The sequence below is a fragment of the Rattus norvegicus genome, chromosome 16 (genome assembly GCF_021556685.1).
Source record: "Rattus norvegicus strain SHRSP/BbbUtx chromosome 16, alternate assembly SHRSP_T2T, whole genome shotgun sequence".
Taxonomy (NCBI): Eukaryota; Metazoa; Chordata; class Mammalia; order Rodentia; family Muridae; genus Rattus; species Rattus norvegicus.
The window spans coordinates 10,267,058-10,291,687 of NC_141549.1; the positions used below are offsets into that span (position 1 = coordinate 10,267,058).

A 24,630-nucleotide genomic window follows, 5' to 3' on the forward strand; every position below is an offset into this window, starting at 1 on the left:
TGCTCTTTTATTTCCCCCACAGCTGTGGAGGCTTAACGTGACTTGCCCAAGGTCATGCTGTTGGATAGAGGCAGGAAGTCACAACAGCCAAGAGGAGGCTGGTGGCAGGTCTGGGCAGGGCAGGTAGAGTGTGGACTGTAGGCCCAAGTGGAGGGAAGGGCCCATGATCCTATGGGTTAATCACCATAGGGGCTTGGTGGCTTACCAGTGGGGTTCTGGGCCCAGCACTCAGATGGCTTTTCTGATGCTTCTGTTTTAGGTTTCAGGAGACTAGGCATCAGTCTAGCTAGCATGACCTCCTCACATTCTAAGCTCAGTGTGGAGGGTCAGGGCAGCTGGAACCTGTGTGGTAATATTGACCTAAGGGGATGATTGGGCTAAGAGTCAAGGTCAAACTCATAATGTTTCTGCAGCTTCTGTTCCCATCCTCGGACTAGATTAGCAATTCCTCCCAACTTCTCCCGGCTGGGCATTCTGGGCTCTGTGTTCACACTTAGGTTTTACAGGAGCCCCTGAGATGGGAGCTGAGCCATCTTAAGGCTACTCGCATTGTCTTCTAACATCATAGCTGATGTCCTACTTGGGACCTGCCCCATCTGTGCTCCTGGACGGCTGCTTTAACGGCAGCTCTTTGGCTAAGGGGGCTCATCATAAACTCATGCCCTGGACCCCAGCTGCAGGCAGTCAGCCCCACGTCTTGCTTCAGAGCCTTGGGAGAGAAGAGCAAGAGCCCTCCATGTTTGGAGGGGACAGGAAGTTGGACTTGAGCTGTCCTTAGCAAAGATAAAGCAGAAATCCCAAAAAGTAATTTTAGTGCATTAGGCTTAGATGGGAGACTGTTTACGGATCATTTAGTTTACGGATGGTGATAGGTTAGCGGTTAGATTAGCAGGAAGCCAGTCAGCTCGAAAGGAGGGAATTAATTTATGAGATTGCAAAGGGGAAAATTGTTTGCAAGAAGTACAGCGGTTTGGCTGTAATAGCACTGGGTTTAGCAGAAACAACAAGCGCTGGCAGGCCTAGCTGTCTATCACAGAGCTGGCTACCAGGAGCCCCTGTCTGTGGGCTAGGAACCCGTAAGAATTGTGGTATATCCTAGCTATGGCTGCAACCTACCTCTTACCTTCACTCCAGCTAGCGAGACAGCTACACTTGTCTCTGGGGTTTCCTGGGCTTTGGCACTGAATTTCTGGAGCTTGGAATCTGGACTAAGATTGGGGTTGTAGGAGATGTGGTGACTGATCGGCAAATCCAGGGATAAATCATTATATCTCATATCAAGGGCATATTAAAGGGGCACAAGGATTCTGGAAGGGATCTTCTTCCTGGTCCTGTGCCACACTGCAAGAGCTGTGGAAGGGACCTGAGTCTGAAGAATGCCCATTAAATACACAGATGTCCCCTGTGCTTAGCTCCTGAACCCAGGAGATGGCCTGGAAAAGCCATTTCTGAGCCCATGAGCTAGTATTTAAGTGTCTTGGGTAGGTCTCGTCTCTCACAGCCATTGTATCCTCATCTGTGAACATCTCCGGATTGTTGTGAGGATGACCCAAGGCCATGCATGCTAGGGACCTGGTATGTTCTCTGGTGTGGGGTTGGTCCTAGGGAGTGGACTGCTACGATTTTTTATAGTTATCATGAGTGACAGGGAAGTTAATCAGAGCCTGCTGGGTCCCAGCTCCTGGTGCTGTCTCAAGCCTGGACCTGCTGTGGGATGTACTTGTCTTCTGGCTTCCTCTTTGTCCTTACTTTGAGCCCAGCTTCTCTGCCCTGGGTTAACTGCTTCCTTTCAGCCCTGGAACTGATGCTGTAGCTGAGTCTGGGCTTAGGGCTCGGATCTCCCAGTTGATGTGTAAATTCTGCCCATCTGATTTGTTCCTGTAGCCTACACAGAGTCCATAGCCTCTGAGTTTGATGATCTAAAGGTCTGCTTTGCTGTCCCTGACCCTGTTGCCCCTTTTCTCATGCTACCACTGATACTACCCTTGAGATTTGTCTGTGACATCCCCTAGTTCACGTGTTCTGTTCACCACAGACTCTGTGTGTGGCACCTATGGGCATGGGGAAGGTCCTGGTGGCACAGTAGCCTACAGAGGGCTCAGCCCCTAGTCACCTTGTAAGATGTAATCAGTGGGGCAAACATGTGTGACAGAGTGGAGCATTTTGCTCACATGATAGACAGGGTCAGTATATGACGCAGCTCAGACTGGAGTCTCCCTCCTTAGGCCCTCTCTGTCCCCCTGCTCCTCTGGTGTCTGAGGCCTGACATCTAACCCTCTACTTGGTCTGTGGGAGGTGGGGCAGGTGTTCTCTGGAGGAACCCTGTGAGTTACACGGTTAGACTTGCCTCCATGACTAATGAAAGGCAAACTTACTTAGGAGGTGGCTAGAGAATGCCCTTGCCATTACTTCTAGAGGAGAAAGTGCCAGTGGTTAGGGTGGGGTTTCAGACCAACTACTGCATTTTTCCAGGTTGAGGGACTTTTTTGCTTTGAAAGTGAAATGGCTCTGATGTCATCTGAGCCTGAAGGAGCTAAGCCATCTGGAAACATTTGGAGATCGACTCGCTTTGTTCCCACCCACATTTAACTTAGCAGTAGCCAAGGCTGTCTGAACTTTGCGGAAAGTGCTCTCTCAGCAGAAAGTGCCTGTGCAGTGGCACTTAGCCACGAGGCACTTTGCACAAATTACAAGTGCTGGGAAACATAGGCCAGCCCCGAGGGAGACTCGGGATCTCCCGGTTAGCTGATGGGGGGGTGGCGGCGTTCTGGCTTGACTCGTGCAGATGACCTTTGGAACCGTGCGCCTAAGAGTTTCAAAGCAGGTGAATGAAGGCAGGACAGGGCCAGTAGGAAGTCTAAGCTCAGGATTGCGGATGGCTGGAAGACCTGGGGGGTATCACTGTATATCCTTGCTCAGGAGCCTGTGCTCTTGGGAGACAGAAGCCCCTAGTGCTTCTTTGGGTGGGAAGTGTGGCCTGGTGATTTAGGCGTTTGCTTTTCCTGGCCAGAGGCCCAGATGGGAGACATTCATATCTTTGGGTTTTGATGGCAGCACATGTTGTTATGGGGACACATTTGTGATGTGATAGGATGTTATAGGAGCAAACATATGGGTGATGGTCACCTGGTGTCCTCTTTGGGTCTCCTGGCTGCCCCAGGGAGCTGGGTAATGTAGTGGGAAGGATATGGGATTTGACAGGTGGACTTTGTGATTCTGCGATTTTGAGGATGTTTCCTTTTGTGTGTCTCGGTTTTGTTTGGTTTGTGGTGCCCGTGTTTCGTGCGTGTGCACACTTACCTGTGCACCTGTGTGTGGAGGCCAGGTGTACTTACCTGTGCACCTGTGTGTGGAGGCCAGGTGTACTTACCTGTGCACCTGTGTGTGGAGGCCAGGTGTTGATGCTGGGTAGCTCGGCCTGTTGTTCCCTACTTCGGTTTTTCGAGAAAGGGTCAGTCTGGCCGGCCAGTTGGGATCACAGGTTTGCACCACCCTACCTGTTGTGAGCTGAAGTCATGGCTTTAGTTTATCTTTGTGTGTATGTAAGACTAGAGGAAAGCTTGGGGGAGTTGGTTCTCTCCTGCCACTGCGTGTCTCAGGGATTGAACTCAGGCTGTTGGCTTGGCTTTAGATGTCCTTACCCACTCAGCTGTCGTCTCACCCAGTACTCAGGTGTTCATGCTTGCACAGCAAGTGCAGCAAATGCTCTACTGGCTGAGCCCGTTACCTGGTCCCCTTGAGGTGTTGATGCATCTCTCTCAGCCCCAGCTTCCTCTTTGTAAAGGAGATAAGACCTACATGGCGGGCTCTTGTGACCGACTAGAATGTACTAGATGGCGCTCTGGTCTCCTGGTTGGCAGGGGAGGTGTTTGGTTTGCCCCACCTCATCTCTTCCTCCTCCCCTCCTCTTTCTCTTGGCCTTATCTTCCTCTACTGTGACCCACGAGGCTCTTTAGGATGGAGTGGCTGGAAGTCTACCACACTCACCTTCTGGTACCCTCTGCTGTCTGGTCTGGAGATCTGAGCTCAGAGATAACAGTTATTACTGAGCAGAGCCGGCCAAGTTGTAAATTTCTTTGACTTTGGCTTTTTGGAAGTTCCAAAAATAAATGTGGTGGCATCTTCGCCTCCAGCAGACTGGGGTGCACATGGCATCTCTGAGCAATCTGACAGGATAGTTGGTGAGGCTGGCAGGGTCTTGGTAGAGCAGCCCCTACTTCCGGAGATTCTGTCATCCTGCAGAAACCATACGTGAAGGCAGAGGGAATCCAGGAGACTCTATGTGCCTATGTCATGGGTCTTTAGAAAGATACTGGTAGGCCGGGGCATAGGGTACACTAGAAATACCAGCGACACATTGAAATCTGATCAATGGTGGCTTCCTTCTCTCAAATTGTGGAGCACCACGGCTTTGTCCATAAGCAACCCCAGTGTGACTCTGTCTTAAGGAGCCTCGTAGGGTATGGCTCCTGGGAACATATCATGATGGGGATTGACTTAAGGAGGGTATGGCTCCTGGGAACATATCATGATGGGGATTGACTTAAGGAGGGTATGGCTCCTGGGAACATATCATGATGGGGATTGACTTAAGGAGGGTATGGCTCCTGGGAACATATCATGATGGGGATTGACTTGGGGCACCATGCTCTGCCTGGTGGTCATGTGCCTGACTGGAAGACATAAGCTCAGGCAGCTGCTCTGAAATTGTTCTGGGTCAGGGTAAAGTTGGGACAAGAAGTATCTCCTTGCTCGGGGTTCCAGCTGTGGGGACAACAGACATGATCACAAGCTGTGCAGCTGATGGGGCTGAGCCTACACACCCCGGAGAGGGGCCTCCAGACAGGGAACTTGGACTTGAAGGAGGGCATCGATTTGGGTGCATGTACTTATGAGAGTGACCCGGACAAATGGAAGGCAGCTGGTTGCCCTAGATGCCTGCAGATGGCATGGAGGACAGGAAAAGGGCTCCAGGACTGGGCTCATGGAGGGACTGGCTTCAAGAACAGTCATGGGATGTGCTCCTAACAAGGGGGCTACAGAGGAAGAGGGACTCCAGTGCAGTCTTTCCACCTAATCGCGGTCTAGAAGGAAGGTTATTGATTCCACCTGAAATGTATCAGCTTATTTTAGGTGGTTCATTAATGGTGGTATTCATAGAGGCCAGATACGACATGGCCAGCACTGCAAGTCCCTCCTTGGAGTCTTTGTGAAGGCATGCATGCCATCTCGAGCTTAGGGTTTCTCCTAGCAAGGGTTCTGCCTAGACGAACAGATGAGGTGATAATGACCTTCAGGTCTTTACTCTGGAGGTAAAGCAACTACGCCCATGGAAACCCAGTGGCAAGTGCCGTGCCCAGGACTCCTAGCACATAGCCTCTGCTCCCTGATCCTCCATCTGTCTCTGTCTCTCACACCTCTTTTTCTTCTTCCCTCAAAGACAGGGTTTTTCTGTCTTAACTGTCCTGGAACTCATTCTGTAGACCAGGCTGGCTTTGAGCTCAGAGATCTGCCTGCCTCTGCCTCCCAAGTGCTGGGATTAAAGGTGTGAACCACCACTGCCCAGCTCATTTCTTATTATTTTTGCAATGTTTTATTAATTCTTTAGGAATTTTATACAATGCATTTTGAGTATATTCATTGTTTTCTTATGGTGTTGAATTGGAATTCAGGCCTTCAGCACACTAGCCAAGAGCTCTGTCACTGACCAGTGTGCCCAGCCTCAGTCATCTCTTTCTGTATGTTCCCACTCCTCTTCCTCCTCCAAGCTCTCCCACAAGTCCTCCCTGCAGTACAGTTCTTAGAACGAGTGCTGCTAGATCACTTGATGTGCTGTGCTTTTTGTTAATGGTCATGTTACTCTTGTGGGGATGAGGGGCCCCCAGTGGTGGCTGAGAATGGGACCCTAGGATCTAGTCTCATCTGGATACTATTTTTCACTTTGCTCAATTGCAACTGTTTTCAGGACTCACCTTAGTCTTGTGGTCTCAAGAAAATTAATTCTCTGCAGCTTCCTATCCCCTTATCTCCACTGCGACTTTATAAATCCCAGAGGCTAAGACAAGCTCTCTTAAATCTACCATTTACTATATCATCTTCCTACTGACACAGGCTATTTCCCTTCATAAATAACAGAATAACAGTGCTCTTAGAGACCTTCTAACCAGGTGGTTTCATATACTTACAGTTGGGCCTCCTTCCTCTCCCACATTTCCCTTTTGATCCACACCACCATGCACATTTCTAGTGACGAGGGGACCCAAGGTCACTCTGAGGCCAAATGTGTAGGGTTCCTGTCCCACCCGTTCATTTGGGTAAAGGTGCCCCTCCCTGCCAACTTTCAAGGACATAGTTTAGGAGTCACGGTTTAATTTCTAATTGAAGTGGCTCTGGGGTTGGGGGGTCAAGGATCAGGGCTTCATTTCAAGGTCTGAGGATGGAAGAGAGACACAGCCATCCACTTGGAGAAGGGCTTAAGTTACGTGTCCTTGAAGATAGAGAGAAGCCATTCTGGCAGGCCAGACTGGGAAGTGAGTGCCCCAGGAGGGTCAAGAGGCAGGATAGGGGAGAAGACCATGATCCTGGAAGGCTGGATGGAAGAATTCTCATTGGGAAGGTAGCTGGGAGTGGGGATAAAGAATGGTGGTTCTAGGAGGAGAGGGAGTGTGGAGCATGATCCAAAGGGTAGAAGGTTAACAGGATATGCTTGTGGCATTTTTTGGTAACTTGATACAAGCCGGGTTCATATGGGAAGAGGGAACCTCAGTTGAGAAAATTCTTTATTAAGATTGCCTGTAGGCAAGACTTTGGGGGCATTCTTTTTTTTTTTTTTGACTTTTCAGGGTTTTTAATAGTCACATGCAGAGGTCCTGTTCATTTCAGCTCCTTCACTGCCAAACCTGGGGGCAGGGACTGCTTCAGCTTCTCCGCCTTCTCCTTGTCTGTGATAACCAGGGTGTAGAGGTACCTGCTACAGCGGACCTTGAACTTTACATTATCCTTGTTTTTCTTGATCTTGACAGATTTGGCATCCTTCCGCCGGGCTGTGAGTAGAAAGTCCTTGATTTCCTCAATTTTCCGAGGCATGGCGACGGGCGCTCGGCTCTGGCGTCAGCACCTGCCCAAAAAAACTCACTTGGGGGCATTCTTGATTAATGATCAATACAGGAGGGTCCAGCCCACTTGGTCTGTGTCACTCCAGGAGGTGGCCCTGAGTTGTATGAAAAAGCAAGCTGGGCAAGCCATGGGAACAAGACAGTTAGTAGTGCTCCTCCACACTCTCTGCCTCAGTTCCTGCCTCCAGGTTCCTGCCTTTAGTTCTTGCCCTTAGTTTCCTAGTGTTGGGCTGGGACCAAAAATTTGTAAGTGGAAATAAATCTTTTCCTCGTCAACTTGGTTTTAGTCATAGCAGTAAAATGTGAACTAGTACACAGGGATATCGGATGAATGAGGTCCAGGGGGCATCGGGTTGCTTATAGTTAGCAAGAAAAAAATGGTAGACTTCTGAGTGTTAAGTTCTGTCTCTGCCTCTGTCTCTGTCTCTCTCTGTCTCTGTCTCTCTCTCCCTGTCTCTCTCTCTCTGTCTCTCTGTCTCTCTCTCTCTCCTATACACACACAGATACCCACAGACACACACAGACAGACACACAGACAGACACACACTCACAGATACACAGACACAAACACACAGACACACAGACACACACACACACACACTCCTCCTACACACACATATACATATTAGCAAGAAATCCAAAATGTGATCAAAAATTAACTTTTATTTTTCAGTACTGGGGAACCCAAGCTGTATGTGCCAGAAAAATGGTCTACAAATTGAGCTGCATTCACATTCCATTTAAATGTCTGTGTTCCTCCATTCTATGTTCGACATGGTCTTTGGGCATGTTGGAACATGGTCATACTTCTAGCTACTCCGGCAGTAGGAATACACATTTGAGGACAGCTTGGGCAGTGTAGTGAGACCCTATCTCAAAGTAAAATGGACCTGTGGATTTTGTTCAGTGGCAAAGTGCTTGCCTTGCATGCTCTGGGTTTAACAACCTGTTCCACAAAAGACCACTTGTAAGATGTGTAACATGACACTTGATACACATGTACTCCTGAAGTGATGCTTAAGTCAGGGTCACACACCACACACACATAACATATAGGTATGTTTGTGTGTGTGTGTGTGTGTGTATACATATACATATATATGTGTATGTATATATATATGTGTGTATGTATATATATGTATATATAGTATATTTATGAGAACATGTATAATTGTATCTGTGAATCTCAAGCATGTAATACTGTATTACTGAACATAGTTGCTGTGCTGTGTGTGAGATCTTGAGACATTTTAACAGAGAGCTGTACCCTTGACTGAAATCTCCCGACTGCCTCTAGCACAGCCCCTGCCAAGTCCTTTTTAGTCTGTCCCTACAAACCTTAACTTCTTTAGGTTCCACATGAGAATGAAACCACATGGTTGCTTGTTCTTCTGTGTCTGGCTTCCTTCAAGCATAATGTTCTCTAGATTGTTCCCATTTCAGAAAGTGGCAGGGCTCCCTTCTTTTAAAAGGCCAAATAATATTTCATTATGTATACGTATACTACACTTCCATTATTCATCTGTTGATGGACACTCAAGTTGTTTGAATATCTTGGCCATTCTGAATAATACTGCAATAGAGATGGGAGTTAAAATACCAATTTCAGTTCCTTTGGCTACCCAGAAGTGGGATTGCTGAATTATATGGTGGTTCTATTTTTAGTGTTTTAAAGGATGCTCCACGCTATTTTCCATAGTGGCTGTACCAATTTACAACCAAGCCAACAGTGTGCAAAAACCCTCTTTCCCCATACCCTTGCCTACAATGGCTATCCTTTGGACACAAAGGCATTTTTGGAAATGGTAGACGTATTTACCAGCCAGGCAGTAGGAATTATAGTACAAACTATGTGCTATGTAATATCAAACCACACAGTTGTATCAGTTGATCACGTGTAGTTTTCGCGTGCCTACTATACATAAGAAACAGTTAAAAACAAAACAAAAACAAAATGAAGAAAAGTTAAAAAAAATTTTTTTTGTTTCCAGGCTGTGATTTCTAAGCACACTGTGGTCAAGGCAGGTCAGCACCTCGGACAGCACCACACATTCCCATTGTCCCCAGCAGAGTAGCTTGCCCACTTGTTCAGACTGTCATGCTTGCCCCCTCTCTAGAACCCTTAGTTTTAGGAGCCCTATATTTATTCATATTAATTTCCCCTTCAAAATATTTGGGTTTGTGCTTCAGAGGAGATCCCTATTTTTTTCAGGCTGTGTTGGATCTCTCTATCTTTCCCTTTCCTTTTCTCCCAGCCTCCCTGCCCTGACTGTTGCCTTCTGGAAGTGAGTTTCTGGCAGGGACTAGAGGGTGAGTGTTGGGGGACTGAGCCTAATACAGGAGGTTGTACCAGCTTGGAGACCTGGTTTCTGAGCTCAGGGTACTACGGATTTCTACTCTGTGGTTTTTAAAAGTTTATTCTCTCTAGAGTATGCTGTAATTAGGAGTGTTTTTCAAATTGTGAGAGGTGAAAGAGCTCTTTCCATGGCCTTAGCTTGAAACAGCATTGGACCAGCCACCAGGGTTCATTAACATTCACAGACACTGTGGCAGCCAGGGGCAGTGTAGGGGTCATCTGGGCTATGGGATTTTAGTGTGAGGGATTGAAGATAGGGCTCCAAAGTAGGATTTCTGTCAAGTTCAGAGGAGGTTGCATGACACTTGTTTGTGTGAAGACATGCCTACAGGACTTCTGGGAAGCTTCATAAGTCATTTCCTCTCCTCTGCATTCCAGGTCAGGCCGAGGCATCATTTTGAGGAAGAGTTTCCAAACGTAGAGTAAATTTTGAAACGCTTACCTGCCTCTTCTTCAGTTATGATAGGGTTACTTGAGCTAGAATATTGGAGTGCATGCTATAAAATCCACAGAACCTATTTGTAAGTGTCTTTCTCTGAGATCCTAGCTCCTTGAGTCTCAGTGCCCTTAATTATAGAATGGCGACAGTGTTATGTACCTTGACAACATAGAGGACATGCATGGCGGGAGGGAAGCTGAAGTAATGGGAGATTCTCCTTTCTGAATCCCCAGAGGAAATGCGTTCTGGCCCTAGGGAGGAAGGACTGTGTTGGAACTCTGAAATCCTATTGATTATGAGGCCCAGTGTTTTCTTCCTCAGCAAAGGGAGGATGGCCACGGAGCCGGCCACAAAGATTCCTTCTCTTACTCCTGCCTCCGTCTTTGGGGCCTCTGGGATGGATGTTTGATGCCCTATTCTAGGGCACAGGAAGGAGAAGTAGGCAATGGTGACTGAGAATCCTAGACTTATTGACCTACAGCTATATTCTTTGAGTTTTACGCAATCATAAAGCCAGAATCAATGCCTGGCTAGGTTTATGGGACACACCTCAAAGCAGCCTGATTCTCAGCATCTCTGCTCCTGACTAGTAGAACGAATAAGCACATGCATTGCAGACATGGGGTGGGGGGGGGAGAGAGAGAGAGAGAGAGAGAGAGAGAGAGAGAGAAAGAAAGAGAGAGAGAGAGATGGGGTGGGGGAGGGAAAGGGAGGAGGCATAGAGGAAGAAGCAGAAGAAGCGTTGAGATTAACTGACTGATTAGTTGGTTGGGTTTAAGGTATGAGCTTCTATGCTTGCAAGGCTGGGGTGCTGGGGGAGCAGTCTGGGAGATAGGCCAACAAATTGGAGACCTGGGAGGGTTGATTGTGCAGAAAGGAATCAGCAAGCAGCCCCGGGGGGTAGAATTCCCTCTCATTTTCTCTTAAGTCCTCCAGCTGATTTGATAAGACCCACCCACAGCATGGAGGGTAATCTGCTTTCTTGAGTTCTATTGATTTAAATGTTAATCGCATCTGGAAAATTCCATCATAGCAGCTCCCAGGCTACAGTACTTTTTGACTTATGGTGGGCTTCTTTCCGATAAACCCAGCCTAAATGGAAAGCAATACTGGTGGAAAATGAGTTTGACACTGTCCCCTCCGTCCGTCACCCTAGCTTGGCAGCACAGTGTGCTGTGCTGGAGTCTTTGGTTCTTCGCCCCAGCGACCATGCCTGGCTGGGATCTGTAGTTCACTCCTGTTACCCAGCATTTCAAGAGAGGATGGACCACCCACCATTAGCCTGGGAAAAGAGCCAGATCCAAAATTCAAAGTTGACAAATTGTAAGCCAAGCCATTGTAAAGTGAGGACCATCTGTAGGGTTTGACCAAACAACTGGCCATGGTAGCTTTGCCAAATTGACCCATAAAATTAATTACCACAGGGTCTAGGGAGATGGCTACTTGGTAAAGTGCTTGCCACACAAGCATGACGACTTCAATTTGGATCTCCAGAACCCACATGAAAAGACAAGCATGGCGGTGCATTTCTGTAATCCCAGCTCTGGGGAGATAGAGACAGGCAAATTCCTGGAGCTTTCTGGACAAACATCTAATCAAGACTGGGGGCTTCAGGTTCAGCCAGAGACCGTACCTCAAAAAGTAAGATAGAGACAGAGTGAAGAAAACATCAGAAAACTCTGGCTTTAACATGCACACGCATACATGCATGTGTACTCACATGTACACCTGCATATAAAAACACATAATGCCCTTCCCCCATGAATTAACTGTCTCAGGTGGGTTTTGCCATCATCCAGGTCCTTACAGTTTTTCCCCAAGTACATGTGAGGGTCAGGTTTGAGGGCATCTCACCCTGCCCCCAGGGAGTAGACCATGCTTTGTTGGATTTTGACCTCTGCTTCCCTCTTTTCCTGTCAATGATATATTACCTACCCTCTTTTTATTCATAGCCTTTGTCTTTCAACCTGTAACATGAAAATGATAGCTTGTACCTTCCAGGAGTGCCAGAGACTGGCTGAACTCATGGATATGACAGGGTGCCAAGACCATGAATCCTAGCCCAAGAATGGCTTCATTTCTTCTTAATCCTTTGGGGCTTCTTCCTACAGCCTTGGCACCTCCTTGACTCCTGGGTTGAGGTCATGGGCAGAAGCAGCATTCCGCTGAGATGATGCCTACTGGATCCTGGTCAGAGCCCATGAACAGGTTGGACCCTCTGTGGGACCTCATCAGCAGAGCCAGAATTGAGCAACTGAGGCTGGGGCATGGAGTGTACAGTGTGGTGTAGAAACAAGATGTTTCCTGTTCTTGCCTCCCTTATTGTAATCAGGCCCCTGACTCTCTTTCTTGGTGCACCTTAACCATGCAGCCTTGAATCCCCGGGAGGAATAACATAGTATGCCGAGAACTAAGTATAGTTTGAAGCCATCTACTGAGATCGGCAGGGAGGAGGAGCAGTGATGGCGACTGGGTGGCCGAGGACGGTTCCCTGGGAATGTTCTGGTTATCTCTTCTGAGCAAGATAAGAACAGATAGGTCCCTTCTCAGGGCCGAGGGCTTAACAACCTGTAGTGGTTAAGAGCACTTAACAGCCCATCTTCCCATGATAGACTGGGACGCCCTGTGAGAGCATCCAAATGGGTGAGGTGTTGGAATCGGAAAGGGCAGCATAGCAAGAGAAAATGAACAGAGGCTAAGGAGGCAAACTTGGCTGGGTCTTTTAAAGGTCAGTGGCATTGAGGTCAGCTAAGTCTGTAGCTAACGTGCTGAGGTAGCTCTCAGAGTATTTAGAAAGGCACCGGGAACAGCAGAGCGTATTCTGTACAAGCCTCAGTGCCCCGGCCTGCCTCAATACCTGTGGAACCGGTGAGCTCCTGTCACCATCACCCTAACCGGATCTTAATAGCTGGCTATAGTGGAACACTGTGAGACACACCCACTGGGAAGCCCAGTTGTCTTCTCTGTAAAACAGGGCTAATAAGACTGCCCCATGGGGCCATGAGGAAGGAAGTAGGGAGGAGACACTTGCCGGGCCTCTTCTTGCTGGGTCAGATCCCTGCCATGCAGGGAGCAATCAGAACTGAGTCCTACTCATGCGATCCTCTCCCTCGTATTTAGAAAAGCTGTCTAATGAATAGAAGGTTTGTTCCTTTTCATTCTGACTTTTAAAGATTTTTTTATTATTTGAGTTACGTGTCTGTGCATAGGTGAGTGCAGGTGCCCCAGACACAGAGGAGTTGGGTCGCCCAGGAGCTGGAGTTGTAGGCGCTTGTGAACCACCTGATGTGGGTACTGGGAACTGCACTCAGGTTCCCTTCACTGCTCACTCTTTACTGCTAAGCCATCTCGAGCCCTTATACTTCCAATTTCCATCATGAAACATTTTCATGCTGTCAGACGAGCGGTTTGGCTAGTGAAGACCGGGCATCCCTAATCCAGAGATTTGAAATCTGAGATGCTCTAAGACTGAAAAGTTCTCAGAACCAACACAACACCTCAAGTTTCCTGCCATGAAACTGTGCGATACACAGCATTATTTTTTTATTTTATTTTTTTTTATTAACGAGTATTTCTTATTTACATTTCAAATGTTATTCCCTTTCCCGGTTTCTGGGCAAACATCCCCCTAATCCCTCCCCCTCCCCTTCTTTATGGGTGTTCCCCTTCCCACCCTCCCCCCATTGCCGCCCTCCCCCAACAATCACGGTCACTGGGGTTTCAGTCTTAGCAGGACCCCTTCCACTGGTGCTCTTACTAGGCTATTCATTGCTACCTATGAGGTCAGAGTTCAGGGTCAGTCCATGTATAGTCTTTAGGTAGTGGCTTAGTCCCTGGAAGCTCTGGTTGCTTGGCATTGTTGTTCATAAGGGGTCTCGAGCCCCTTCAAGCTTTCCAGGTCTTTCTCTGATTCCTTCAATGGGGGTCCTATTCTCAGTTCAGTGGTTTGCTGCTGGCATATGCCTCTGTATTTGCTGTATTCTGGCTGTGTCTCTCAGGAGAGATCTACATCCGGCTCCTGTCCGCCTGCACTTCTTTGCTTCATCCATCTTGTCTAATTGGGTGGCTGCATATGTATGGGCCACATGTGGGGCAGGCTCTGAATGGGTGTTCCTTCAGTCTCTGTTTTAATCTTTGCCTTTCTATTCCCTGCCAAGGGTATTCTTGTTCCCCCTTTCAAAGAAGGAGTGAAGCATTCACATTTTGATCATCCGTCTTGAGTTTCATGTGTTCTAGGCATCTAGGGTAATTCAAGCATTTGGGCTAATAGCCACTTATCAATGAGTGCATACCATGTGGATACACAGCATTATTAAAAGGAATAAAAATGTATTCAGGCCTTGCGGCATGCGTACTGTGTTTATGGATTATGTGTTGGGTTTCGGTATAAAATATCACATTCTGTATATGCAGGTTCTCCAGAATCCCCGCTCTGAGGTTTGCCGTGTGACCCCAAATGGTTCACATTTGAGCTCCTCAATGCACAGCCATATGCCCATCATCTGGTTTTCACCACACGTCTGCTCCCCCCCCCCTTTTTTAATATAAAGTAAATTGTAGACATCATGGCATTTTACTCCCTACATACGATAGTCCAACCATATTTACTGTCTGTGATTTTGGTCACTCATTAAAAGAACAGCGATCCTGTTGAGATCGTTGAATGAGAGAATAGATTCACATAACTCACTGTAGTTGGTAGTGGTAAGTAGCTGTTTTCGATCTCTTGGCGCACCCAATTTAAATGTTAAGCTTTATTGTAGACATGTATGAGCAGGGAAGACACAGTACCTACCGTGTGCGGTAGAATGTGGCTTCTGACATCTGCTGAGGGCATCAGAGCAGATTAATCTTGGATAGGGAAGGGTCAGTGTGCTTAAATATGGGCAGTATATTTGGAGGGATAGTTGGGGATTTTCCTATCGAGACCATAATAATAATCATTTCTTAGCATAATATGATACTGTTCATATTCACATGTGACTGGTTGCCCCAAAAGCATCTCTTATAATTAATTGGCTTAAGTTAGGATGCATTCCAGGACGTGTTGTGATTGGTTGTTGTTTCCCTCAAGTCTCCCGTTATGTAGGCAAGTGCTTATCGGAATCATAGATACACACAAATCACCTGGAGGTGCTGCTAGTATGCAATGATTTGAGCCTGAAATTCTGCTTCTCTAATAATCTCCAAAGTGACATTACAGTTGATGGGCCACTGGGTGGGCTTTGAGTGGCAAAGGTCTTGGGGTTAGTATGCATGTGTGTGTATGTATGTTTTGCACATGTGGGGCCATGCACATGTGTGTGCGCGTGTGTGTGTGTGTGTGTGTGTGTGTGTGTGTGTGTGCATACATATATTCATGTGCTCACAATGTCTGGAATCACCACTACTCATGCCTCTACCTTATTCATTGAGGCAGGATCTCTTTTATTTTTAATTGGATATTTTTAATTTACATTTCAAATGTTATCTTCTTTCCCAGTTTCCTGTCCACAACCCCCCTAACTCATCCCCCCTCCTCCTTCTTGTATGAGGATGTTCCCTTACCCAACCACCCACCTCTTACCGCCTCCCTGCCCTGACATTCCTCTACTCTGGGGGTGGGGGAGTCCAGCCTTGGCAGGATCAAGGGCTTCTTCTTCCATTGGTGCCCAACAAGGCCATCCTTTGCTACATATGCAGCTGGAGCCATGGGTCTGTCCATGTATACTCTTTGGGTGGTGGTTTAGTCCCTGGGAGATCTGGTTGGTTGGTATTGTTGTTCTTATGGGATTGCAAGCTCCTTCAGCTCCCTCAGTCCTTTCTCTAACTCCTCCAATGGGGACTCCATCCTCAGTTCAAGAGTTGGCTGCTAGCATTCACCTCTGTATTTGTCATGCTCTGGCAGAGCCTCTCTCGAGGCAGCTGTATCAGGCTCCTGTCAGCATGCACTTCTTGGCATTAGCAATATTGTCTGGGTTTGGTGGCTGTATGTGTATGGGCTGGATCCCCAGGTGGGGCAGGCTCCTTCAATCTCTGCTCCAAACTTTGTCTCCATATCTCTTCCTTTGAATATTTTTGTTTCCCCCTTTAAGAAGGACTGAAGCATCTGCACTTTGATCATCCTTATTCTTGAGCTTCATGTGGTCTGTGGATTGTATCTTGGGTAATCCCAGCTTTTGGGCTAATAACCACTTATCAGTGAGTGGAATTCCATGAAGTCATTGTTTTTAATAGCTGAATAGTACTCCATTGTGTAGATGTACCACATTTTCTGTATCCATTCCTCTGTTGAAGGACATCTGGGTCCTTTCCAGCTTCTGGCTATTATAAATAAGGCTGCTATGAACATAGTGGAGCACGTGTCCTTGTTATATGTTGGGGTATCTTTTGGGTATATTCCCAGGAGTGGTATAGTTGGGTCCTCAGGTAGTACTAAGTCCAATTTTCTGAGGAACATCCAGACTGATTTCCAGAGTGGTTGTACCAGCTTGCAATCCCACCAACAATGGAGGAGTGTTCCTCTTTCTCCACATCCTCACCAGCATCTGTTGTCACCTGAGTTTTTGATCTTAGCCATTCTGACTGGTGTGAGGTGGAATCTCAGGGTTGTTTTGATTTGCATTTCCCTGATGACTAAGGATGTTAAGCATTTCTTTAGGTGTTTCTCAGCCATTCAATCTTCCTCAGCTGAGAATTATTTGTTTAGCTCTGTACCCCATTTTTTAATAGAGTTATTTGGCTCTCTGGAGTCTAACTTCTTGAGTTCTTTGTATATATTGATTATTAGCCCTCTATTGGATGTAGGATTGGTAAAGATCTTTTCCAAATCTGTTGGTTGCCATTTTGTCCTAATGACAGTGCCCTTTGCCTTACAGAAGTGTTGCAATTTTGTGAAGTCCCCTTTGTTGATTATTGATCTTAGAGCATAAGCCATTGGTGTTCTGTTCAGGAAATTTTCCCTAGTGTCCTTGTGTTTGAGGCTCTTTCCCACTTTTTCTTCTATTAGTTTGAGTGTATGTGGTTTTATGTGGAAATCATTGATCCATTTGGATTTAAGCTTTGTACAAGGAGATAAGAATGGATCAATTTGCATTCTTCTACGTGCTGACCAGTACCATTTGTTGAAAATGCTATCATTTTTCCACTGGATGGATTTAGGTCCTTTGTCAAAGATCAAGTGACCATAGATGTGTTGGTTCATTTCTGGGTCTTCAATTCTATTGATCTACCTGTCTGTCTCTGTACTAATACCATACAGGCTTTATTACTATTGCTCTGTAATACAGCTTGAGGTTAGGGATGGTGATTCCCTCAGAAGTTCTTTTATTGTTGAGGATAGTTTTCACTATCCATGGTTTTTTGTTATTTCAAATGAATTTGAAAATTTCTCTTTCTAATTTTATGAAGCATTGAGTTGGAATTTTGTTGGGAATTGCATCGAATCTCTAGATTGCTTTGGGCAAGATGACCATTTTTACAATATTAATCCTGCCAATCCATGAGCATGGGAGATCTTTTTATCTTCTGAGATCTTCTTCAATTTCTTTCTTCAGAGACATGAATATTCTTGAATATTGTCATACAGATCTTTCACGTGCTTGGTTAGAGTCACGCTGAGTTATTTTATGTTATTTGGGACTATTGTGAAGGGTATCATTTCCCTAATGTCTTTCTTAGCCTGTTTATCCTTTGAGTAGAGGAAGGCTACTGATTTGTTTGAGTTAATTTTATACCCAGTCACTTTGCTCAAGTTGTTTATCAGGATTAGTAGTTCTCTGGTAAAACTTTGGGGGTCACTTAAGTATACTATCACATCATCTGCAAATGTCACATTTTGACTTCTTCCTTTCCAGTTTGTATCCCTTTTGTTGTCTGATTGCTCTGGCTAGGAATTCGAGAACTATATTGAATAGATAGGGAGAGAGTGGGCAGCCTTTTCTAGTCCCTGGTTTTAGTGGGATTGCTTCAAGTTTCTCTCCATTTAGTTTAATGTTAGCTACTGGTTTGCTGTATATGGTTTTTACTATGTTTAGATATGGCCTTGAATTCCTGTTCTTTCCAGGACTTTTATCATGAAGGGGTGTTGAATTTTGTCAAGTGCTTTCTTAGCATCTAATGAAATGATCATGTGGTTTTTTTCTTTGAATTTGTTTATATAGTGGATTGTGTTTATGGATTTTCGTATATTAAACCATCCCTGCATCCCTGGGATGAAGCCTACTTGATCATAATGGATTATTGTTTTGATGTGTTCTTGGATTCGGTTTGCAAGAATTTTATTGAGCATTTTTTTGCGTCGATATTCATAAGGGAAATTGGTCTGAAGTTCTCTTTCTTTGTTGAGTCTTTGTGTGGTTTCAGTATAAGAGTAATTGTGGCTTCATAGAAGGAATTGGGTAGTGTTTCTTCTGTTTCAATTTTGTGGAATAGTTTGGATAGTATTGGTATTAGGTCTTCCCTGAAGGTCTGGTAGAATTTTCCACTAAACCCATCTAGTCCTGTGCTGGTTTTGGTTGGGAGACTTTTAATAACTGCTTCTATTTCTTTAGGAGTTACCAGACTGTTTAGATGGTTTATCTGATCATGATTTAATTTTGGCACCTGGTATCTATCTAGAAAATTGTGCATTTCATCCAGATTTTCCAGTTTTGTTGAATATAGGCTTTTGTAGTAGGATCTGATGATTTTTTGAATTTCCTCAGATTCTGTTGTTATGTCTCCCTTTTCATTTCTAACTTTGTTAATTTGGATACTCTTTCTGTACCCTCTGGTTAGTCTGCCTAAGGGTTTGTCTATCTTGTTGATTTTTCTCAAAGAACCAACTCCTGGTTTTGTTGATTTTTTTTGTATAGTTCTTTTTGTTTCTACTTGGTTGATTTCAGCCTGAGGCAGAGTCTCTTAATCAAACCTGGAGCTCATGGATATAGCTAGTCTCACTAAACAGCTTGCGCTTAAATCCACGATCTACCTTTTGTTGGAATTATCGATGGGTTGTCACACCCACCTAGTATTTATGAGTGTGGGATTTTAAACTCTAGTACTTCTGCTTGTGCGGCAAGCACTTCAACCATTGGGCTGTCTCCCGTCCTGGCAAATCTCCTGTCTCCTTCCTTCCCTACCTCAGTGAGGTAATAGTGGAAACCACTGCTTCTTTCTTACACACTGTGAGTCAATGGTCTTGTAGAGTCTGTCACCTGCTGGATCTAGCCATTTGTTTCTCATGGTGTCATTTAGTGCATCCCTATATCCCCACATTGTCTTTAGTCAGAGTTGAACCTGAATGTAAGTGTAAACTAGATGTTTGTGGTGTAGACTTGTGGCCACAAGGGTGCTGTGTGTTCTGCATTACATACTTAAAAGTTACAACTTGATTTATGGCAGGACATCAGACTTCCATTCAGAGCTGTGCATCTTGTCTACCTGAGACTAGGCGGGTGTGTGCTGACCGTGATCATAGACATTTTCAGAGGGGAGGGAAGGATTCACTGGTTACATGGGATCTTCAAAGTAATATTAAAAGATGTTCTTTTACTTACGAAAGCCCCACCGACAGGTTCTCTCTCCTTCTAGGGACATTAGAGTTGTCCTAAGTCTCTCTTTCTGTTTTTACATCTCCACCCTCTGTGCCAGTCCTGCTGGGTGAGGATTACTGTGTCTTTCTGCACTGCATCGTTCCATGAGTGAGTAAGTCTCATGAAGACACTCACTGTGTCCAGAATGCACCTGCCAGGCTGGGTCACATCCTTCAGAAACTGTACCTGGGCATGGCCTTGACCATGAGGAGGGAGGCTAGGACAGAGAAATGGAGCTGTACTAGGAAACGTCTAGTGTCAGGAGCAGGAAGTGAAATGGGGCAGAAATGGTGACATGGGAGACGGGCAGTAAAGTACAGTCAGCATCTGAGCCCATTTTGGAGGTATGAATGGAGCTTTGGATACTCCTTCAGATACAGAATCATGCAAGACCCTAGGAGTGTGTTTGTACCGCTTGAATAGGGAGAACTGCTGCCTAAAGTGTACTGACTGGTTTTGTGTGTCAACTTGACACAAACTGGAGTGTTCACAGAGAAAGGAGCCTCTTTTGAGGAAATGCCTTCATGAGATCCAGAAAACGTAAGGCATTTTCTCAACTAGTGATCAAGGGGGGAGGGCCCATTGTGGGTGGTGCCAACCCTGGACTGATAGTCTTGGGTTCTATAAGTAAGCAGGTTGAGCAAATCAGGGGAAGCAAGCCAGTCAGTAACATCTCTCCATGGCCTCTGCATCAGCTTCTGCTTCCTGACCTGCTTGAGTTCCAGTCCTGACTTCATTTGGTGATGAACAGCAATGTGGAAGTGTAAGCTGAATAAACCCTGAATAAGCAAGTTCCTCCCCAGCTTGCTTCTTGGTCATGATGTTTTGTGCAGGAATAGAGACCCTGACTCAGATACAAGGGCTGTGAATATCTGTCTTCCTAACAGTTCCAAGGCATTAGGAAGGGAGAGGGATTGTTATAAGCAATGATGGTGTTCAGCTTGTAGAACCTTTGGTACCAGCGACTCAGACAGAGGAAGGGCTGCATGTGTTGGTTCTCTCCTCCCAAGGCCTCTCGGTCTCTGCTGTTCATTTCTCTGGAAGGCTCAGATATAACACTGGAATGTTTGTCATGTCTGGGGGTTCAGTGGATGGCGAGCCTCTGGATAAGTGGATTCAGAACTGGCTAAGAGTGAGCCTGCTCCCCTTGTTAGGGCTTGCAGAGCTGGAGAGAAGAGCACATGTGCGCAGGCTCAGGGGAGAGATAACGCTGTATAATTTTATACCATCTTTTATGCCCTGGCTTAGCCACACACCATTAGCACAACAGGAAGGAAAATGAATGGAAATGAAGGGTGTCAGTGGTGGAGAGAGATGGATGGAGACGACTGAGTTTAGACTTTTCTCCAGTCATCCTGAAGGAGAAAGTTGAAAGCTTCCCTGAGCGAGGATCTGTCAGGGTCCCTCCCCCACCTTCAGATTCAGAAGCATCTGGGTCACAGGCCAGAGTTACCCCTGAGCTTGCCTGTTACCTGTGACTCTGTCTCCATGGTGACTGGGCCAGCTGTTTCTTTTCTGCTCCTATAATATGAGGTAGGCTATTTTATTTCTCAAATAAAGATTTCTTCCCTTCTGCCTTCTGAGAAGGTAGGAGGACCTTTCAGGCCTGCGCATACTTGCTCCATCCTGAATAGACTAGTGATAAGGCGAGCTGGCAGGGCACACTCTACTCTCACGCCACCCGTCGCTCAGCTCCAAGCAGCTGGAAGATTTGGTAAAGGCAGATTTTGAGCCTACATAACTACTACTGCTCTGTCTCCTGTGCTATTCCTGATGCTGTGGGTCTGTCTTCTCTAACCTTCTCACCAGGTTCTAGTTCTCTGGGCCAAACTCTGGGTTCTAAGCCTATCCTTTATAGAGAGCTAGAACTGGCTCCATTAGGGTAGATCCTGGTTCCTGCGGCCTCTAATGACTATAGCTTCATTCAAGAGTGTTTGAAGGCTCTATTGGGACTTTGGGAAGGCTGTTTTGTATAGTACCAAGGGCAGGACCAAGCTGAGAGGGTGGGGCTCTCCAAATGCTGTACAGTGGTCCCTGCTGGGGCATGAATTCCGAGAGCTCCAGTTGATGCCTGAACGAACAGACGTCTATTGTACTCTGTCCATGTACCATCCCTTGCACACACACCTATGACAAAATTCAGTTCGTAATTTAGACACTGTAAGAGAATAACAACAACTAAAAATTGTAAAATTACAGCCATATACCGTAATGGAAGTTATGAGAATGAAGTATCTCTTTTTCTTGAAATATTCCTCCCCCACCCCCCAGCCCTCAGAGTGGAAACAAGGACCTTGGTATTGGCGAATGTATTGGGGAGTCTTGGGGGCTGTGGTGACAGAGTTTGTAGGAGGTACATGGAGAAAGGAGATGAGACCAACTCCAGATTGATTCCTGAAAGATGGGGAGTTTTCCAGGGAGCTAGGGAGAGCATCTATACCATCCCAGAAGAGGAACCACACCTAGGCACGATGGACTCTACTGAGAGCTGAGTTCTGGTTGAGAATGGCCAGGGGCTACCCACCACCTCCACGGTCCCGGCATGCAGTTTCTGCGCCCACTGAAGCACACCAACTGACTACACAGCCGATTAAGAATGCTTATGCAACACCTCAAAGCGCAGCTCTACGGGAATGGAGACGACAGAGCAGACCCCATGCTTCTGTTTTAATTCTGCGAATCCCCCTCCAGTTCTTGGTCCATGGGCATATTTTTAATCAAAGCACAACTACAGTTTTGGTTAACGGCTTTCTTCATTATCCTGTAAACATTTTTCACTGTTGCTACAGAGTTTCGTAATTATCATTTCAATGGCTGCATAAATTGGCCATTAAGTTGATGTTCTTTAATTTTCTTAAGCATCCCCTTTCATGAGAGGTTTAGATCGTCTTCTGGTTCTGGAAGATATAAGTCACATTGTGACAAACATCTCCTTGAAGTAGCCCTCTCTAGCTAATGAGTGCTTTTCTTAGGAAAAGTGAGATGCCTTGGTCAAGACCACAGGGGGATTTTTTTTTTGTTTTGTTTTGTTTGTTTGTTTGTTTGTTTTTTGTGGTCCTTGGAATAGTAGTAATTCAGAATTGTTTTCAAAAAGAGTCATTTGGATCTGAGTGTGTGCGAGAAGATGAGTTTTGTGGTAATTCAACCAGCATTCAATGCTGCAATTACAAACTTTTTCCTTCCTCCTCCTCCTCCTTGCCTATTTTAATAGATGTAAAGTGGCTTCCTGTTTGATTTCTAGAGAGATGGAGCCCTTTTCTCTATGTGTCCTGCCATGGGGTAGATGATCTGTCCAGCCCATTCATCTGGTGGCATCTTGAAGCTTTTGAGAAATAACCATTCACACACGTTCTTCCCCCTGCAGCCTTAACGGCCTCTTCAGCCACTTTGCCACAAATATTTTTATAGACTATTTTAATTTTAGCTGTCTTGTTTGTTTTCCACAAAGCTTTTGTGCTTTTTTTTTTTTTTTTCCAAAAACAGGTTTTGAGACAGACTCTCCCTATGTAGTCTAGACTGGCCTTGAACTTGGGACCCTCCGGCCTGCCCCTGCTGAGTGGTGGGACTCTGAGCTTGCACGGCCACACCCGGCAGTTTGTAACTTCTGACAGTGTTGAATCAGTTACCTTTTATTTATATTCTTTTCTGGCAGGGTGATACTTGAAAGATCTCATTCTCTTTAAAGAAGAGAGAAGTATTTCTCTATTTCTTGCTGTTTGATGTGTCGGTTCGACCCTTTCTCCTCTCCAGAGTTTATTTTGCAGTGCGTGATTGTACAGTGTGTGTCTGAGCTAATCAGGATTCCTCAAAACCACTGGCGTGATTTATTAATCAAGGATCCCTTTCCACATTGTTTTGTTGATGGTTGCGTCTAATACATAGAATTCTCCGTGTAATTAGGTCTATTTCTGGATTTGTAAATTCCGATCCTCATTTCTGTTTTGGTGTGAGTCCTCTGGTACCCTGATTGTTAATTGCTTCATGATATTTTCAGTTCTTTTCCTTTCCAAAATTTTAGCTAACTCTCTCATCTGTTTATTTCCATAATTATTTTAGAATAAGTTTATTTAATTCCTTAAAGAAACCCTTTTGAGATTTTTGAGTGGGATTGAATTAAATTTATAAATTAACTTTTGGGGAAATTGTCATCTTTATAATGTGCAGTTTTACCATCTGGGAGCAGTTATTTTCTCTATTTATTCAAAGAATATTTTATAACTCCCTATTAAAGTTTAGTGGCTTTATGTAGGTCACGCGCAGCTCTAGTGGTGTTCATTGCCAAGCGCCTGTGTCCTTGTTGCCTCTTTACGTGAGGCCTCCCTGTTCATTTCCCCTTGATCACAGCACAAGGTAAGTGTTCCTAAAAATTCGAAATCTGAAGTGCTCTGGTCTCTGAAGTCTGCACACAGGCGTCAGGATATCACAAGTAGGAAACTGTACACCACGAAACTTTATTTTATCTACAAAACTATTAAAGGTGTTATATAAGCTACATTCAGTTTATGTGACTATGATACGTATAACACATAAATGGGTTCCATGTTGAGTCTTGGATCCCGTTCATCTCCTTATATATATATATGCAAAGATTCCCAATCCAATAAAAACCCAGATTCTGAGACACCACTGACAATGGCTTAATTAGTCCATCTGTGAGAGAATAATTCATTTTTAAAATCACCTTTTTATCTATCACAGAACCGAGCAGCAATGGTAACTGCAGAATTAAAAAGAAAACTGAAGACCCATCCACCCACAGTCTCCCCGGTTTTATAAGGGGTTTTAATTTTCCTGTGGTTCCGTCTAGAGCTTGTCTGTGAGCAGATGACAGGCACAGCTGTAGCCACAGTGGCAATCCGCTTTATATCCCACAGCCTCTCCTATGTCATACCGTAATCGTTTGCTTTCTTACCACAGAGTTTTGTTCCTGGCCTCATTTAGTGGTGAGTGACGGGCACTGAATGCTGGTTCCCAGGCGTGTATGAACGTGCCAGAGAAGGGCTCTGGCTGGCAGCCAGTGTTTGGTGGCCTCTGTGATGAACTCAGGGCTGACAGAGTGGGCTGCTTCGTAGTAGAACTTGCCAGAGCTAAACACCTCCCAGCTCCTCTGTCCTTCCTGGCATTGGGAGGAATAGGGAGGCAGGAGCAGTGCCTGCAGGAGAACTG

General features: G+C 45.7%; 1 protein-coding gene and 1 pseudogene across 2 annotated transcripts in view; one reads left to right on the plus strand and one right to left on the minus strand.

Moving 5' to 3' along the window:
- Grid1 (glutamate ionotropic receptor delta type subunit 1) overlaps positions 1-24,630 on the plus strand; it is a 753,495-nt gene that overhangs the window by 37,078 nt on the left and 691,787 nt on the right.
- On the minus strand, positions 6,819-7,135 carry Rpl38-ps3 (ribosomal protein L38, pseudogene 3; annotated as a pseudogene).